Below are 18451 nucleotides of genomic sequence, written 5' to 3'. Positions count from 1 at the left end.
TTCTTTAAAGCTTGATAAATAAATCAATGTCTGACAATACTCTCCATCCACCATAGTAATGTGGCGCTGAAGTATGAATTTTTTATTTAAAATAATAACCCCTACTACAGGTAGTACTGGTAGTCAGTCCTTTGAGTCTTAACCTTTCTTTCCTCAGTTTCTTTTTATTTCAATTTAAATACACTCCAAATGCAAGAACATGTACAAGCTTACACAACTAAAATCTGACCTTTGTGAAGGAGCTGCCAGGAGACAGGGTCATCGACCAGACAGGAAATCTAAAAAATTCTGTTTTGAGGCAAAAAGAGAAAGTTTGACTTCACACAACAGAGCTGCTTTGACCTGTAGCTGTTTAAAAAGAAGCAGTGCCTGGAAGCAGCCAGGCATCTGGCATGTTTGTTATAAATTTGAAAAGAGACACCCTGACATTTGTAAAGTAATGTTGGTATTTCTCACCACGACAATCGAGGAAAGGGATAAAAAAAAAAATGTCTCCTTTATCATTTAAACAGAATTATTTTGCAGCACAAGCTCATTCTAATGGAATAAAAAGGTTCCTGGTGCATAAAAAAATCATATTTTTTACGTATAAATTAGCTGGCATCTACCAGTAGCACAAAGCTGCTCGGTTGATTAGCTCCAATATTGTTCTCCAATTTGGTTGTTCTGTGACAGCATGAAAACAGAGAGCTTTCGGTTATGGGTGATGGGAAATGGGGGCGGGGTTGCGTCAAGCCAACAGTCCAGCCCACAATTCAGACACAAATTTCTAATGACCAGTTTCAAATTTCTGTGACTCTGCAGAAACTATGTTCTGGAAAACAACATGGGTGTTTTGGGCTTTGGGTAAAATCTGAAAAATCATAGTAAAAAAAAAAAATACTGGAAATTCTTTCACGATTGCTCAGAAGGTGGTTTAAAGCAAGAGGATGCCGGGTCTATGATGACATCATGAACGGAGCGATAGGCGGAGCCTCAGAGATCGAGTCGTCTTACTGCAGGTAGAAAAAAAACCAACAAAAATAACAAATGTATCTCAAATTATTTGTTCTTTACCATGCTAAAGGTAATATTTAATCATATATATTGATATAGTTTACTTTGAAAAGCTTAAGAAATCATGCTATAGTCCCTTTAAGCATAACTGAGTGACTTTGCTGGCTAAATAATAGGAAAGCACATACAGTATGTACACAATCTAGTCTAATGGACCAGGCTATTGAGTGGAAGTCATGTTTGTATAGACTTTGCCACATTTATGCAAACATCAACAACCTAGATGCTAATGTTATCATTACTGTGTTCAGAACATAAAAATGTATTATTAATGAGATCCTGATCAACATGTGTGTGGGAATAGCAGCCAACGGGTTTATCCTGTTTTTCCAAGACAAAGTTTAAGGCTTTAAAAAATCTGGTAAGTGAAGAGTTTGAGCTAATCCAAGCCAACAATCTGTTTTTGGTTTATTTTTTTCAAAAACAACACCGTCAATAGCATATTGTTGCTGTACATCAGATGGGTTGTATATCTTCACCAACAAAGATCTTTTAGAGACGGTGAATGAACAGTAACGTCATGAAAAATGAAAAACGACTGGAAATATTGACACTCAACTGTCATCCATAGTTAACAAGTAAACCTGGCAGTGGCAGAAACATACTGTAAAGAGACAGGCCAACAGGAAACAGTGACAGAAAAGCAGGCACAGGAAGTCAATAACAGACAGGCTCCCATACTAAATTACCTTCAGCCACATCTTGGCACACACTCACAGCCAGCTTCCCGAAACTAACAAGTACAAACATGTCCTAGCCTTGTCCCCGCAAAAAAAAAAAAAAAAACGAGCTGGCACACCATAAAACATCTCTGTGCCAACCACGGACACCCACACACAGCGTACCTGCAGCACAGAGACACGCACATGCAAATACGGGGCACCGGGAAATGGAGAGCACTGGTTGTGAATTAGCAATCACTGACAACAGTCAAGAGTAGGATTGTAAAAACTCCATCTGGCCTTTATTGCCAACAAACACTCGACTGCACACATGCATATACACCCAGGTCAGCCTTGAGAGCCCTCACACACGCCCTGTTGGTTTACCACGTTTAATGATTATACGTCCACGAACATCTTTCTAATTTCCTTTTTAACCCTCAAGGACTCTCCTTGATCATAAAACGCTTCAACAAAGCTTCTTCAAAGGAAATTTGTTCATGTGCAAATTTTGAAGCTTCTTTGCTTTGATCCATTTGAGACTTTGTTTGACAAAAAAAAAAATGAACTTTGGTGGTGCTAGGAGCCAAAAAATATGTCATTTTCTACGGGAAAAACTAGAACCCCTGTTTTAATTAAAAAGATAAATTTGAGGTCGGGGCAAAATATCGAAGATTGAGTCTAATTTTTTTTTTTTTTAGTGCACAGATTTACAAGCACATGTGCCACAAGTTGAGAGTGATTTAATGAGTAATGGTATGAGGACAGCACCTAAACTGAGCTTTTCTACTTTAGATAACCGCTTTACCTACAAAAAATCTCTAGTGTTTTTTTTAATTTTGTACATTTTCTTAACCTTTTCAATGAAAAAGACGCTTTACCATTTCTGTTGTAGGTCAAACTTCTGTTTTGTGAACTTAAAGTGTTGTGATGTGACCCTTCAGGGCCACCGTATAAAGTGTTGTGTTTTGGCTTAAAGTGTTGTGCTGTGACTCTAATGTGTTGTGAACCTAAATTGTTGCGTTTTGAACTTAAACAGTTGTGTTGTGACCCTGTAGTGTTGTGAACTTAAAAGTGTTGTGACCCTAAAGTGTTGTGCTATGACCCTATAGTTTTGTGCTGTGACCCCTCAGGGCCACCGTTTAAAGTGTTGTGTTGTGAACTTAATATCTTGTGTTGTGACCCTAGAGTGTTGTGAACTTAATATCTTGTGTTGTGACCCTAGAGTGTTGTGAACTTAAGGTGTTGTGTTGTCAACTAGAACTATCGTAAAATATCGAAGATTGAGTCTTAATTTTTCTTTCTTTCTTTCCTTTTTTTTTTTAATTGCACAAATTTACAAACGCATGTGCGCAAGTTAAATGTGATTTAATGAGTAATGGTATGAGGACAGCACTTAAACTGAGCTTTTCTACTTTAGATAACCTCTTTACCTACAAAAAACTCTGTTGTTCTTACATTTTCTTAAAGACACTTTCTCTTTCTGAATGCATTGGGGCATTATGCAATTAAATATCCAAGAATACAATCATGTAGACGTGGAAAAGCCAAGCATCAAAACGGACTTTCATTCAGGAAACATTTCATCCACAATTTGAGCAGCCACAACAATGAAAATGGAAAAAGAGCCACCAGTCAGGATAAAAGCTTAAAAATATAGAAATTGCTTTAAAAGCTAAAATAATTATTCACAAATGTCTATTAATATGCTGATTGTTATTATTAACTTTCAATTTCTGCACAGAATGAAAACAGTTTAGAAAGCATTTCCCGACTATGCACCTGACTGATTAAAAGGCGAAATTTAATATGCCTTTTATCACATGGGACCCATTTAAAACTGGCGGTGAGGAATGAATATAGAATATTTTATACATGCGAATGCATTGTTTTTGTTTGTCTCTTCCTTTAAATACCACGTTTGTTGTGCTATCTACGTAGTGGGACGTCTGCGCGGAGACCCTGGGGGATGTGAGAAATAATGTTTTTTTGAGTTCTGCTGACAGATATTTGATGCTGTTTGTTTTAAGCGTTGCCCTTAAATGCAATATTTTTTTTTTGCTTATAATTATGCAAATATGCTAAAAATGGAGAAGTAGATATTATTTCCTCAAAAAGTTGTAAATTTTGATATATTAAAAAAAAGTATTCATCTGCGACTCTAAACGAAATGGGTTTCCAACTTTTTTTCCTATAAAGAGGCTTTTTAAACAGAAGAAATGGCAAAAAATGGGAATGAAAGACTGTAGGATCAGAAAGAAAGACAAGTAAAAACGGTAACAACTGAAAAAAGGGGGTAAAGAGCAAACATGCTGGCTTTATGGGAGCAGAAATAAAAAACATCCTTCATTTTTCTTAACAGAATCATCAAAACATGCTAGATCTCACTTTGTGTGGGTTTTTTCCAGTGATAGACTGCAGTGACAATCCTCAAGACAGCCCCTCTAACTGCCTCGACAAAGACTGACAGTATAACCACTGACAATGACTGCATAAATTTCCGTATACAATAGCTCTACATGGAGAACTGTGTGCCGCCTCAAACTGTGAGTGTTTGGCCCGATGAATCCAAGCCTCAATACAATGTTTTGTACAGAATTTTTTTCTTACATTATTATGTTTGTGTTTACTATCGGCATCAATCCTCCCTCCAGTGTCAGTCCAACGAGCAGAGGTGATTCGATTTAAGGGGTGGCAAAGATCGCTTCCAAAAATGTGGGAAGGAGGTGAACAGCAAACAACAGAGGAACGCCTAAGAAAAACATCATCTTTTAAGTTCATGAAACCCAAGTTAAAAAGAGAGAAGGGAAAAAAAAAAGCAGCTTGTTTCCCCAGTTGCTGCAGATGCATGCGATGGCTGACTGATGGTTTGGAAGGACAGTGTAATTGGGTTTAGGAAGACTCCCTGCACCAGGAAATGACTCGATCCTTGCTTGTGTGATATTTGGGACCTGGGAAAGAGTCGTCTGGGAAAGAAAAGCTGAACTTTAGATAAAAAATTCTGCCGGAAATGCTGTTGTAATAGTGACCTTGCTTGTTAAAATGTTTTTGTTGCACCTTATTTCAATGCTGTTAGAATAAAAGTTTATTCTTGGGATCTTTTTAGTCATTATGTTCAGCTTATAATTATAAATTGCTGCTTTATAACTACTTAGTAACAATATTTTCCACTGTTTTCTGTTCTGCACTGTGAATTTGATCTCACTTTTTAAAGACTCTACCTCAATGAAAACATGTTTTTGTCGCAATTTTCTAATGATTGAAGACGTAGCAAAAACAATTTCTGAACATTTCTTTATTCAAATTGATGTGAATCAAGAGCAGACAAAAACATTTTGAAAACGATTTATTTTTTTCACAATAGGCAGACCACAAGCTGCCTGTTCCATTCCATTATGATGCATCCACTTGCAGACGAATAGATCCATTAATGTCTTCACTCTCCTCTTCCATCTGCCATCCGGCTCCAAACTGTACGGTTGAATAGCTTCAATATTACTCGCCATTTTTGTTGCACTGGTAGTGTTAGATGTGGGGTGTGAGGGGCTGAAAGATAGCAGGAGATCATACATAGACTGTATAGTTACTGGACAGCAAAAGCCCTCACCCCTCATGATCCAAACAGGAAGTACCTGCTGGCTCCAAGAATTCCAAAATCCCATAAACATCTATTGAGAAATAGAGAGTCATTTTATTTACTAGAATAACCAGTCTTACACTGACACATTTTTCTTGCTAATCCTATTTTTTTTTCATGATATTTTTTCTTTATCACAAGTTGTTCAAAACTGACCAATCAGATGCCTCAGTGAAAGCATGTGGTGCCTCAAACATTTGATTATTTCTCCTGAACCTGCTTTCACTGGAAGGGGTGCGGACTTCGGGCAAGCCCACTCATGACTGGCGACTGTAGTTGCCCTAAAACCGGGACTCAGACCGTGTCAGGCCAATCACTGCCGTCTGGCTCAAAATGGCGGCGCCCGTATTGTGGAAAAATCCTTGACAGATCTGGCCTTATTTCGCGATAGTCAGAGGTAAGACGTTTTCTATGGGTTTTGCCACACTCCGCTTTGTCCAGTAATGGTTTATGTCTATGAGAGTATGTAAACAGAGAGCTCTCAGCAACTGTGAGGGAAGAAGGGGTGGAGCTACTCTACGTCAACAGTATCGCCTTTAACTCATAGACAACTCCTGCCGAAAAAAAATATGACGCAAATCTGGAAAAAACTTTTTCCGACTTTGACACCTGAAGAATGCAAATGAGTGAAGGCGAAGAGTTATAGATCTTGATAGCATTAAATATCTCCACTTGAATAAGAAAAGCACTCATCTAATTAACCAAAAGAATGGTTCAATTACGTTTTACAGCCCAAGTAAATTGAAATGAACCAGCGAGTGCATCAGCTGGAATGCCCTTCAAATTGATTTTTTTTTTTCAAATCCATGTGTGCTTTGGATCCTCACACGTGTTAAAGCCTCTGCTGTGAGAGAGGTCATTCCATAATTCAGGGCAGTCCGTATCTGATAAGTCAGGCCAGTAAATAAGTTGAAGACCTGGCAAGTGTGCTCTGGCAGCAGATACAAAAGTACCCCTATGGGTTTATGATAGAAAAGCTGTGGACCAACAAAACTGCTCCTTAAGTGATTCGCAGCTGCATTCAGCCGCATCAAGAAGCCCTCGAGATGCATTCAAAATCCTACAATCAAACTCCATCTGGAACACATAAGTATATATAAACTCAGTGATGATTCCCAGGGAACCGTAGCCTAAAAAAGAGGCTAAAATCATAAAAATTATCTCATTTATTTTAATTTATTCCAGGGAAGTTATTGAAATAAAGGTATCTCAACACTGGAATACTTGTTGGTTTAACCTAGTTTTACACATGCTTATTAGTGGCACCAATTCCCATTTCCTTCAAGAAAAAAAAGAAAACTTGAGAGATTAGGAATGTTGTAGCTGTCTCAGCAGCAGGAATCAAAACACGGAGGATGCAACAAGAAGCTTCATGAATCAATTTACCTACTGCTCATTAGATAAAGGGTTATAAGCGACCTACGCTGGTGTAATGGCAAAACGCTTCAGTTGTCATCTAGTTATACAAAATGCATGGTTGTCGCCTTTTAACATTATTTTGATAAAGCCACGGGGCGTTGCAGTGGCCAGAGGCGTAGGCATAGCGAGGAAACCACACGGGAAGAGGGAAAAAAAAAGATAGAGAAAAATGGAGAGTATGAGAAGCCCCGAGATATAGAGAAGTGGTTGTGTTTGCAAGAGATAAGGCCAAGGAGCTAAATCACATAGTGAGCGAGGTGGTATGCTATTAAGCAGGACAAATATGCCTATTCAAACAGCAACTTTCACAGCCCAAACGAAAATATGTCAGGGCCTTATACGGAGGGACGGAAGAGGGAGAGATCGGGAGGGAGAAGACAGGGAAGGGTAAAGGGGCATCTCAGGAAGGGAGTCAGAGATGGATTACGCCCAAAAGAGGTAGAGCAAAGAGATAAAACAGGAAAGGCCCCATTTCATTTGTCTAATTATGTTTATCTATCTCTTGCTCGCAAACAAACACAAGAGACAAATGGCGCAGAGTGAATAAACTAAGGCTGAGTGGGAACAAACAGACACAGAGAGACACAACGGCAAACACACATTTTAACTAAAGGCATGCAGCAGCAACAACAAAAATACAAATCCAAGGGAACAGCGAAAGTGAGCAGAAGTGGGAAAAGCATAGAAGAAATGAGAAAAGCTGTGTGCGAAGAAGATAGTAGGGCTAAGGGCACAAGCCAGATTGACACTGAAAAATTAATGCGCAATTGCAAAGAGGGAAGTGAGTGGGACCAAGATGGAAAGAGAATGAGTGAGTGACACAAGGACACTGAAAGAGAATATTGGTCCCATAGCTGACAGATTTAGGGTTATGGTCTCAACCACACACACCTTCCAGTTCGCCCACACGTTTTTCGCTTTCATTTTTTGCAGATTTGACTACCTTTTCCCTTCTATCCCCTCATTTCTCACATCGACTCCAAGCTCCATCTCCATTTCCGTCCGGCTATTAGTCCTAGGTGTGTCTTCATGCACACTTGTGTACCCGGTTCATCTTTGTATATCTGATTGTGTCAATTTGTCTCAGTGTCACGCCACTTTGCAATTTACCATGTGCCTGACAGGATCTTATTGATTGGCCCGCGCACTTGTCATTCATCCAGAGTCTCACCTCCCGTCCAATCTCCACGTCTCCATTTGAGAATAGTTTTCACGTACACCCCCCTCCCCGAATCTTTACACCTCCATCTATCCTTGCTTCCATTCTTTCATTCTCACACCTCCCTTAACACAGATACATCTCCATCTCTCCACACCCCTCTCAACCCCATTCCCACTTCACTTTTTTCCCTCTCATTTCCCTCCTCTGGCTTTATAGCACACACAAATCAGAGCTACGGGCTTTTATGCTGTGATCAGTTACCCAAATGGAAACGCAGGCATAGTTGTGATTACCTGTCATAGTCCAGCTTTGCTTAAAACTGCAATGCAGGGTCTATCGCTGACTTGAAACGGCAGACTAACAGTCTTAAGGGCCTCAATAATTCTGCCAGTTCAAAAACTATGTAGAGGCTTGAATGCCTTCCTAAAAACTTTGGAGTCACCTGAAAGTTTGAAGAATGAACAGGAGAGAAAACTAATTTGTTGGCCAAGTTACTTACTGTGTTTAAAAACCTTTAAGCTTTGTTCCAATGAAAAATCTATGTAAATGTGTGTATATGCGCCGTTTATAAGCTCTTGAATTCACAAGTAGCTACATAAGTAGTTTTTAGGCTCTACAATCAAGACGCTTGTCTGTTGAACAAGAATCAAAAGTTAAGCCAGTTCAACTTTAACCAATCAGAGACTTGGATTCCGTGGTGATAGGTATGGATGGGACTGCCTTAAATTCTTGGAAATGCCAACCATTTGTAAATTGATCATGAAGGAGAAATTAAACATTGCTGTTTGTGCCTTGCCAGAATTTCATGACACCAATGCCAAATCCATATTCTTATCCTACCCCTACAGCTTCTCCCTATCCCTCCATCTGTAGGGGGAGGGTTGTCTAACGCACAGTCAAGGGACTTTTGACTCTGTATCCCCCCACCAGTGCGTTGTGCCGCGGAAGAGAAACGTATTTTTTCACGTGGTATAGTAATGACTTTCTGTTTTAGCATGGCTTTTTAAATCTATAAAACTGATGATGTGGGATTTCCGAACGCTGACAGATACATGCTAGTGTAGACTAGTGGTCTTCAACTACTTGACCGCAGACCGATACCTGTCCGTGCAAGAAATAGTTGCTTATACCCATTTTTTTTTTCCGTTTAAGTCTCAACAATCTTTTATTTTAAAAATCCTTTCATATTTTTTTTAGCTACACCTACAATTGGTCAGGGGAGCAAAATGACTGTCTGAATGATGTTTTTATTCTGAGGCTACCTGTAAAAAATCTGTAGGCTACCAGAAGTCCTACTTAAAATATAGATTTATTGGATCTATTGGCCCGAGTCTTTCATGTATTGGAATAGGGATGTGAAAGAAAAATTTGCACCGCTTCGACATTTTGTACTAAGTCTTTTCCAACTGTGAGTAGGGTAGTGACAGTCCAGTGTGAACACTGTATGCTAAAAGAAAGTTTAAGAATGCTGTTTAGCGCAGTCTTCCACACGTCTAACGCCCGCTGTGAATGTAGCATTACTGTCACTCCGTGCAGAGCAGGTTTCAGTTTGGGGTTTTCTTTAGCTTTACACTCTGAGAAATGTGTTTTTACTTAACATCGTGTGATTTCAGGTCTCTCGGGAGCACATTTGAAATTGAAACTCCATCAAATATCCCGCTGACAGACAGTGTTGTCAGTGCGGAGCCGCAATCCATCAATGTAAATGCCGTCTATTTATTCAAAGCAAAACAGTTCCTTTTCCAATTGTTTATTTCAGAAGACTCCTTTGATAACCAGGTCTGAGTTTCCAGATAACTTCTGTTTGAAACAATGCACTCAGCAGAAAATCTATACACTCACTCCAAGTCTGACTCTTGCATGGATTTTTTATTTTTTTTCAGTATCAAATACTATCTTTTCCTCTGCTTAAAATGAATAAATAACTAAAGCATTCAGCTGTTGGGGAAGCATCAGAACCAGGCGATGTTTAGACTCCACATTCGGTGTTGCAGTCCCTTTAGCTTCTAATGTGTTAAACAACTGTCACTTGTATTATTGATGACTTGTTTTCTTGCAGGAATCCATTCATTCATGAATATTGCATGAACAAATGTCTTATTGTTCACATTAAAGAGAAATGGGATACAGAAAGAGAGCTAAACACTGATATGGAACCCGCTTTTCTCTGGCATTTTTGAAAAATACCTCTGACATGTACATAATCGGAGCTGTTTCCTTTAATTAGATTTCCTTTTCATTTGTTATTTTCGTGACCTAATTCTGCAGTACTTTTGTCATGTGGCTGTTTTTGTCTAACACTCAAAAAGTGAGCAGTTTTTATAATAAATAACCATTTATAAGCCAGGCTACTTTCTTTTCTTCAGAGGCTGCAGTCACAATCCTGTCTGGGTCTTGTGTTTGATGATAATTATTAAGTTAAAAAAAAAAAAAAGATGCATCTCTCGTTTACCTCATTTCCAGGAATACTGAGTTTCAAATGCCAAAAAATGTCCTGCCACGATCAAAGCCCGACTCTGGCAGCAGTTGCCTCAAAGCGTGATGTAAGCACAGAAATGTGCAGGATGGCACGTTGTCACGATCAGTCAGACACCGGTTAACACGTTTGAGATAAAACTGGAGAGAATGCTTGATCTTAGGTCAGCCATCTGGAGCAGTTTGCACTCTTTAAATGATCAACTAACGAAAAATTAGTTTCTTCTTTTTTAACTTTTTTTGGCTAACTCTTCCTCAGTTATAATTCACAAATGTTTTCTGTACTCATGCAATGAGTCAACTTCTTAAAAAATAATTTAAATATTGATTTCTGGGAATTCACACATTATCAATATTATAAAGATGCTTATGGGAAATATTTTTTATCCACTTAGAAAACATTAAGTGATTTTGGACATACTTTGAATTTAAGACATATATTGGTCAAAATGTGTCTTTTGAAATACTGGAATGTACAAAAGTATTAAGAAAATCACAATTTTTATTTGAATTTTGTATTGATTTTATTTCAACCAACTAAAACCAATAAAAAGGTACAAGACAAAAAAGCAGGATATATATCACTTTATAAATATATCAAACTTAAAATGATTGGTCATGATTTGGTTGGTAAATAAAAAATTAAAATAAAATAGAAATGTATTCATATAAATACACACATTTATGATATTTAGATACAATACATGACACATTTAATCCATGAAATGCTAAATTTGTCAAAAACTGTTTATTATTTGCTTTAAAATTAATGAGAGGAAGCAAATTTATATATTTCCATCCATTTTTTGTTATTTAATTTTTTTCAATATACTGTATATCATATTCCAGATAGGAAATGAAAATTGAAGACATTACATTAATCCAGAAATCATCATACATATCACGGTCTGTGCTTCCAACTGTCATCAGAAAAGATTATTATGATTGCCCCATAAACTATTATTACTTATCACAGTCTCATTATTACAAAGGAGTATAAGGACCACCAAAAAAAAAAGTTACATTCCGACATTACAGTTACAAGAAAAAGTTGTAAATCTACTTGAAAAATGTCATATATTTACAAGATTAAAAGGCATAAATGTATTTTGTTTTCCATAAACTTACAAGATTAGAACCACAAAGAGAAAAAATAAAAATCAAAGTTGACCTTCAGTCTTGTGAGTGAACGTCCACTTCCAATATTTCTTCATCCAAAAAAGACAACATCTAATTTTCTGCACATTTTTTTCAGTGTTCTCATGCTAATAATAATTTGTTTAAACTTTTCCGTAAATAAAGCTTTACAAAATGCTCCACGTCTTTTCATCTTCAAGTTTAACTCAAACAGACAGAAAACTTTGGTTTTCTCTCATTCATTTATTACTTTTTTCTTGTAAATGTATGAATTTTTTTTTCGGAAAAACTCCTAAAATTAGCCTATGACTTAAAGTCATAAATATATGACTTTACTCTTATAATTTAACATTAACAACATTTTTCTCGTAAATTTTGCAACTTTAAAGTCATGATTGAAAAAAAATAGTTTGTAAACTAGTTCTAATACTACATAATCAAAACAATGTGCTTGTAACAATTATCACTATTATTACTATTAATATACAAATTAGCTCCATATTAGTATTTTCTAAAGAACAGTACAGACATTAGTGCAATATATTACTTTTTCTTAGTGTATACATTTATTTATAAATGTTTCTTCAAGGCATAAATTGGAGAGTTTTACAGATGCTTCTGAAAAGCAAAAAGAAGAGATGGGAAAGTCTTTGCAGATGAATAATCCCTGAAAGGTACATACATGCGAGTAAAGAACTTCCTAACATGTGGCGGAAGAGTGGAGAGATCCCCCTCAGAAGGTCAGAAGCAGCACAGAAATCCTCAAAGAGGGTAGAAACCTTTTTGTCCTTTCATCTAGAAAACAACCATTTGCCAAGTCTGGCATTACAGTTTGTTATTGAAGCTCTGACATGTTTTGTTGGTGCATCTTCTCCCTGTGAAACGAGGGATGATGCTGCAGTTTTAGAGGTGATATTCCTTATGTTCTTTTTTTTTTTTAATGTGCAGCCATGTATTGACCAAGAACAGGTCACAGGGGGCAAAAGCTTGAACAAAATGCATCCTCACTGAAGCATTCCCTGGCTACTCAAGAACTGTAATCTCCTCCCCGAGTCCTGGATCTGCCAACAGGCTCAGCATAATAAAATCAAAGATGCATATCTGCAGATGCTCACTTGGACTGTTGATCAATACAAATGCCTCATAATTATATCCCCCCCTGGAAGTGATATGTCTTTTTCCAGAACCTCCCATTTCACTTGTTTTGCCTCATTTGTGGTTTGAAGACACATTAAGCTTTGGTTTAATTAAAACTTGGCAGGCCTCAGCGGTGACCTTTAGGTTAATCTATACGTTTTTGGATATAATGGAGGAATACATGGTTTTGGCAGACAGGAGAGAAGGCAGGTGTGCATCTCGATCCGTTTTTGGCAGCTGCATCGGATCATTTTTGAGTGCGAGGAGTGGAGTAGTTACCCATCCTTCTGTGAAATTGAAGTGTTGTCCAGAAGAAAAAAAAAAGAAGGTTTGAAACATTCACCGGAGGTGTTTAGGTCACTGAAGAGAGGCATTAATATGAAAAAGGGGCAGCTGTGGGAAAGAGGGAGGGAAATAAAATATTAACTTCCTAATAAATCACACTTGTCCCTTACCATTAATAAGCTCTCCCCGCACTATTCAAGTGTCTCATTTCACAGGCTTTGTTGTGCATGAGCTCGTCTGCTTTTTGATCAAACCTTTTTCATTATGTTTCATGACCTGCTGTATTTCATCATCACGTCTCAGAAAAGTGAGAGCAAAAACTAAAAATAGCCAGACACATTAGGATTGTTTTTTTTTTCCGTCAGCTCGCAGGATCAACCGCAGTAACAGGAATTTCAAATCAAAGTCATCCTGCTGAGCGTGGATGCAAACATGAGGAATAATCACAGCCACTCGCTCAACATGGAAAAACAACACATGAAAATGCGACTCCAGCTGCAATGTTTTGGAGGTTTTTGAGTTATGAATAAAGGATTCAAAGTACATTATATAAGGCTGGGCGATGTGGATATTTTTATATATCACGATATAGTTTTTTCATTATTGGGCTATAACTGTATATATTGCGATATAAACCAAATAACTGTATTTGTCAAATTTCAACGCTCTGCGGCTCAAACAGAAATGTGTAATCATCAGCAGGTTGTTTACATTTAAATATTTATTTGCCATTTCCTAAATAAAATACCTCGCCAAACAGTTTGACTTGTTCCATTTAGCGAATGGAAGCATTAATTCTACAAATAAATTCTAATGTTTTCAAGTTTTACAGAACAAAAATACAATTTTAAGTGTATTTTACACAGAAATACCTTAGGCGTTTTACTCTTTGCACTTTTTTTTAGATTCTTTTGAAAGAAATTGAATTGAATAAAAGTAAGATTTTCAAATTCTGCCTCCAAGTGATCACATTTTATATAAAATAACAAAAAACAGCCTGAAACAGAAAGATTTGGACTATTGTCATTATATATCTTGGTCATTACAGCTAAAGCGCTCTCATGAGGGAAGGAGGTGGAGGGTTTAGCATCATGCTAATGCTAACATATCCTCAATCCTCAACACTTTTTATTAAACTTTCTGTTGCTGCAAAAAGTTTGTCTTCCAGTTCTGACAGAATCCCGATAAAAATCCTGCTGCTTCATTCACCGAAACTAACGAAGATTAGCAGAAGTGATTTATTCTTTTATCGATAAAACGTTAAATTGCGATACATATCGTTATTATTTTATCGTCCAGCCCTATAAATAGGTATAAGTATTTCCTACATCATGTTTTGCGAAGACGTTCACCTTGTCAATGTAGAAATCTAAAAATCCATTTTTTACCTCACAGGCATGGGAAGTAGCTGTTGCTGCTTCTTGTTCCTCATAAGATAAACAGGACTTGGCTTGGACAAAAATGGCTTTGAGCTATTTGGGGGCAGATTTCATCTCCCCGTTAGTAGAGGGAATATTGCCCAGAGCTGGGCAGGTGATCGATATTATCAAGCCGCATCTTCCAATGGAATCAATCACATCTGACGGGTTTCCAATAGAAAGGCAGAAATGAAATGTGCTCATCTCCGGTGATGAAGTGGTGAGAACCACAGTGGTCACTAATGTGGCTGTACCAGCAGCTTTCAGGTCACATCTTTGGCTAAAATTCATCAGTTGAATGCTATTGTGTGGTATTCCAACCTTCATTTTTGTTTAGAACTTTTCCCTCTATTGTTTCTGGATCGTTGTTTGATTAACACCTTGATGAGACCTTGACTGTGATTTTGTACTTTAAAAATAAGCTTAATCAAGCAGAATATTCTGTCCTTTCTTTAATTTTTTCCCCTCAGGGTAAACAAAATTGCTCTTTTCAAGTACAAAAGAAATCCAAATGGAAGAAACTTTTGAGTGAACAAAATTGGCTACAAAAGAAAAAAAAACCTTTCAATTTAAGTGGTAGACTTCTTCCTCACCACAGATGTGACAGTTATCAAAAATGATTTTAGTGTGATTAAATTTAGGGCAATCTGGTAAGAAAAATGGAACAAAATTCAGCCTGGGACAAGATTTTTTTCTTGGTTTTCATTTTTCTGCAAGAAAGTTTGTTCTAGTTTTGTTTTAATCAGGGCTGAACACCAAAATTTGGTTTTAAGTAGGAACTGTTATGATTTACGTGGTTCTACCAGAACCAAAAGAAGTTGCTGCATTCGGTTTCTCATTTTGGTGCTCAGTTTCAGTGAAGGTCTATTTGTCTGAGGACATGTCAATAACTTCTACTCAGTTCAGTACTTTGAAGTTCTTGCCAATCTTTTTGCCTTTCCTGTGATAGTGGGAGGGCTCATACAAAAGCAGTGACGGGCACATTTCCAAAATGTCGAAGTCAAAAGATGCATTTCACAGCGAAAACAGAAAATTCAGCTACATGCAACAATTTCAGCAAAATGATCTGGAGCGGCAGAGGCAACACCTCAAATCTTAGCAAGCACTTGGCAATGCATGGGATTGCATTAAATGATGGAAATCGTACCGTCACACCTGGAGCTAGCATGAACATTTTGGGCCTAGAAGAACCCTTCAAGGAGGACTCCGGGAGTGAAATATCAGCTGATGGAGACGATTGTGACAGCAGCAGCAGTCATTCTACTCTGGGTGAGTAATATAATCTAACTAATGTCATAGGTGACGTAGAATTCCCCAATGCTCCGACTTAAACAAAACTTGCCCGTGTGAAATGAGCACGTATAAATACTTTTTTTACTTTGATGTGTTTGTAAATTGGCACGGTTCACTGACTTAATAGAATATGAAAAGAAAAAGAGGGAAAGAAAAAATCTTTAGGCACTGTGTGGAGTCTGCGCCCATTTGTCGCTGTTCTGATTTGGATTTGGGAAGAGGTAGGCTTTATTTTTTATTACTGAAGTACTGAAATCGGTACCGAATGGGAACCAAAACAGAAATAAAAGAACCACTTTGGACCAAATAAAACCGAATCTGTGCCCAATCCTAATTACTGTATAATCATTGTTTTAACACTAAAAACATATAAAAGCTTAACTTTGTGCCTATATATACTAGGTCCGATTTGTTATTTTGACCAGTGCCGGATCCGGTGTACGGGTAATTACATCAGGTCCACGGCCATGTTCATATTTGTATAATTCTGACAGGGTATATTTATGGAGATCAAAATCTTTTAGGTTATTTATATGTTTAATTTTTATATAAAATGAAATTTAAGTAAAGAAACTTGAGGATTTTTTCTTTAATGTTTAATTTATGTATATAATAAACTTTAAATTATACTAACTTGTTTAATTTTGACAGAATATATTATTATAGAGAGCAAAATGTTGAAAGGTTTTTAAGGTTTAAGTGGATTTATTCTGGAATAATATTCCTGTCTGTTTTTGTTCAAATGTATAGTTTTAAAAAAGTTACTTTTTAAAAGTTTTTTTAATGTGTTTAATAAATGTTTGTCCTGTTTGGTCCACAACCTAATGTGTATTTCAGATTTTGGCCCCCTGTGCGATTTAGTTTGACACCCCTGATTTAATTTATCACATAGGCCTAACTTTATAGCCATTGAACATTTAAACATAATATAAAAAAAATAAAAAAAAATAAAACTGCATATCTCAGGATGTTACCGCAAATATTTTCCTTTTGTAAAACATAAAGTGGGTAATCAAAATGTATGTGGGGCACTGGGTTCACCTGGAGTGCGATGTCTGATGCTTGGTAAATTTCTAACTCATAAATGCAGAGTTTTCTCATCATTGTGTTCTTCCGGATATTGCTCTTTTGGTGTGGATGGCATTTTGCCCCGAAAAGGGAACACCTAAGAGCTTTGATTGCTGACTTTAATCAAGCTCAAGTTTTCTTCCTTACTGAGCAAATGCCACACTGGTGATGAAACAACAGCCTTTCTAATTTGGCATTTCGTGTCCCAGCATGTGGCAAATGAGCACAAAGCCTAGGATGGCAGCTTCAGCAGCATGGCCGCCCACTTTAAAAACATGGCCATCCTTGATGTAGGCTGCCAAAGCCGTTGCTATTGACCTGCTGCATGTATGGAGTAGCCAAGACCAACTAGCTCTTGATGGGAGCTTGTTTGATGACAGCATCAGAACTAAACCAGTTCAGTTCCAAAATATGCCTTAACTGCTACTTTTATCATTAGCCAATCATCCTTGTCCCACTCATCTTACTTCTCCCAAGGTGCAGCGGTGATGAGAAAAGGGTCCTACAAACAGAGAGATTCAAGCATGTCAGAGTTGTACATTTCAGAATGTGTAGTTGAGGGCTTGCAGGTGTGCATTTGTGCAGACTGGTTCATCATGCCGCTCGGCTCTCAGGGCACTGCTGGAGACACAGGTTGTCTCAGAGGACATTGATTGGCTCAGTGGGAGACGATGAGCAAGAGGTAGATGAGGTGGAAATGAACTAAACCTGGTCTGGCATGCAAGTACACACAGTTGCTCTCACATTCACACGCATTGTTGTGTTTTCTCCACTCCAACTGCACCGCGATCGGTCCCAGAAATGCACAAACAGATAAGCTTCTTGGTTATGCTTTGATACTGCTTCCTATTTACAGTTAAATTAGACGGAGAGACCTGCTTCATTAGGACTTGTATCCCGGAGCTTCATGACTCCAAATGACGGCTCATTGCTCCCTTGTTTGTATTTCTCCTGGCCTTTTTGTTCTTCTGTTAAGATACACATAAATTCTTTAATTTATTTATCCCACTATCCATACAGGGACAAAAAGGTTCTTCTTTCTGTCTTATATTGATTTCACATCTTTTTTTTTCTGAAATGGTTTATATTCCTGTGTACAAGCATGTGCTGTATATTCCAGTGTGTCTGGAAACCATCAATATAAAATATTTCTGGTTATGGATGTATGAGGCTGTGCTCTTTTCTGAAATGTTATCTGATTTGAAAATATGGGTTATTCTCTTTTTAATAAATATTCTCTCTACAATGTTCAGTATGTTGCACTTTGTTGTGTGTATTTGTATCTTTCTAAAGACCTCCAAGGTGTTATGATGGAGTACTTTTGCCTGTCATGCAGTCGATATTTGCTAGAATCTTTTCTAAATCCGTCTGAAATTATCTCCCCAACTATTCATAATGAATGCAGTAGTGGGTAAAACTACTGATAGTTCGTCATGAAAAATTATAATTCACACAAAAATAATACTTTTTATAAGTATTACAACTTTCCTAACCTTAACCTTTCCAAATATTGAAGAGAATTAAGTTTGAAACACTGTTTAAAAATCATGACCATACCATGACTTTCTTAATTCCTTCAGAGTAAACTATATCCATATATATGATCATATAATATCTTTGGAACACTAAAGAACATTTTTTTAAATATTAGTTATTTTTGTAAACTCTTAATATACCTGGAAGCAAAACGACCCAATTTCTG

At 37.3% G+C, this 18451-nt stretch overlaps 1 protein-coding gene across 1 annotated transcript in view; it reads right to left on the bottom strand.

Annotated features, from left to right (window-relative positions):
- Nucleotides 1–18451, bottom strand: part of cadm4 (cell adhesion molecule 4) — a 221148-nt gene that overhangs the window by 154185 nt on the left and 48512 nt on the right. The gene's annotated exons all lie outside the window — the stretch shown is intronic.

Source organism: Oryzias melastigma, linkage group LG16 (assembly GCF_002922805.2).
Source record: "Oryzias melastigma strain HK-1 linkage group LG16, ASM292280v2, whole genome shotgun sequence".
In the NCBI taxonomy this organism is placed as follows: Eukaryota; Metazoa; Chordata; class Actinopteri; order Beloniformes; family Adrianichthyidae; genus Oryzias; species Oryzias melastigma.
This window is presented reverse-complemented; position numbering and strand designations above follow the sequence as displayed.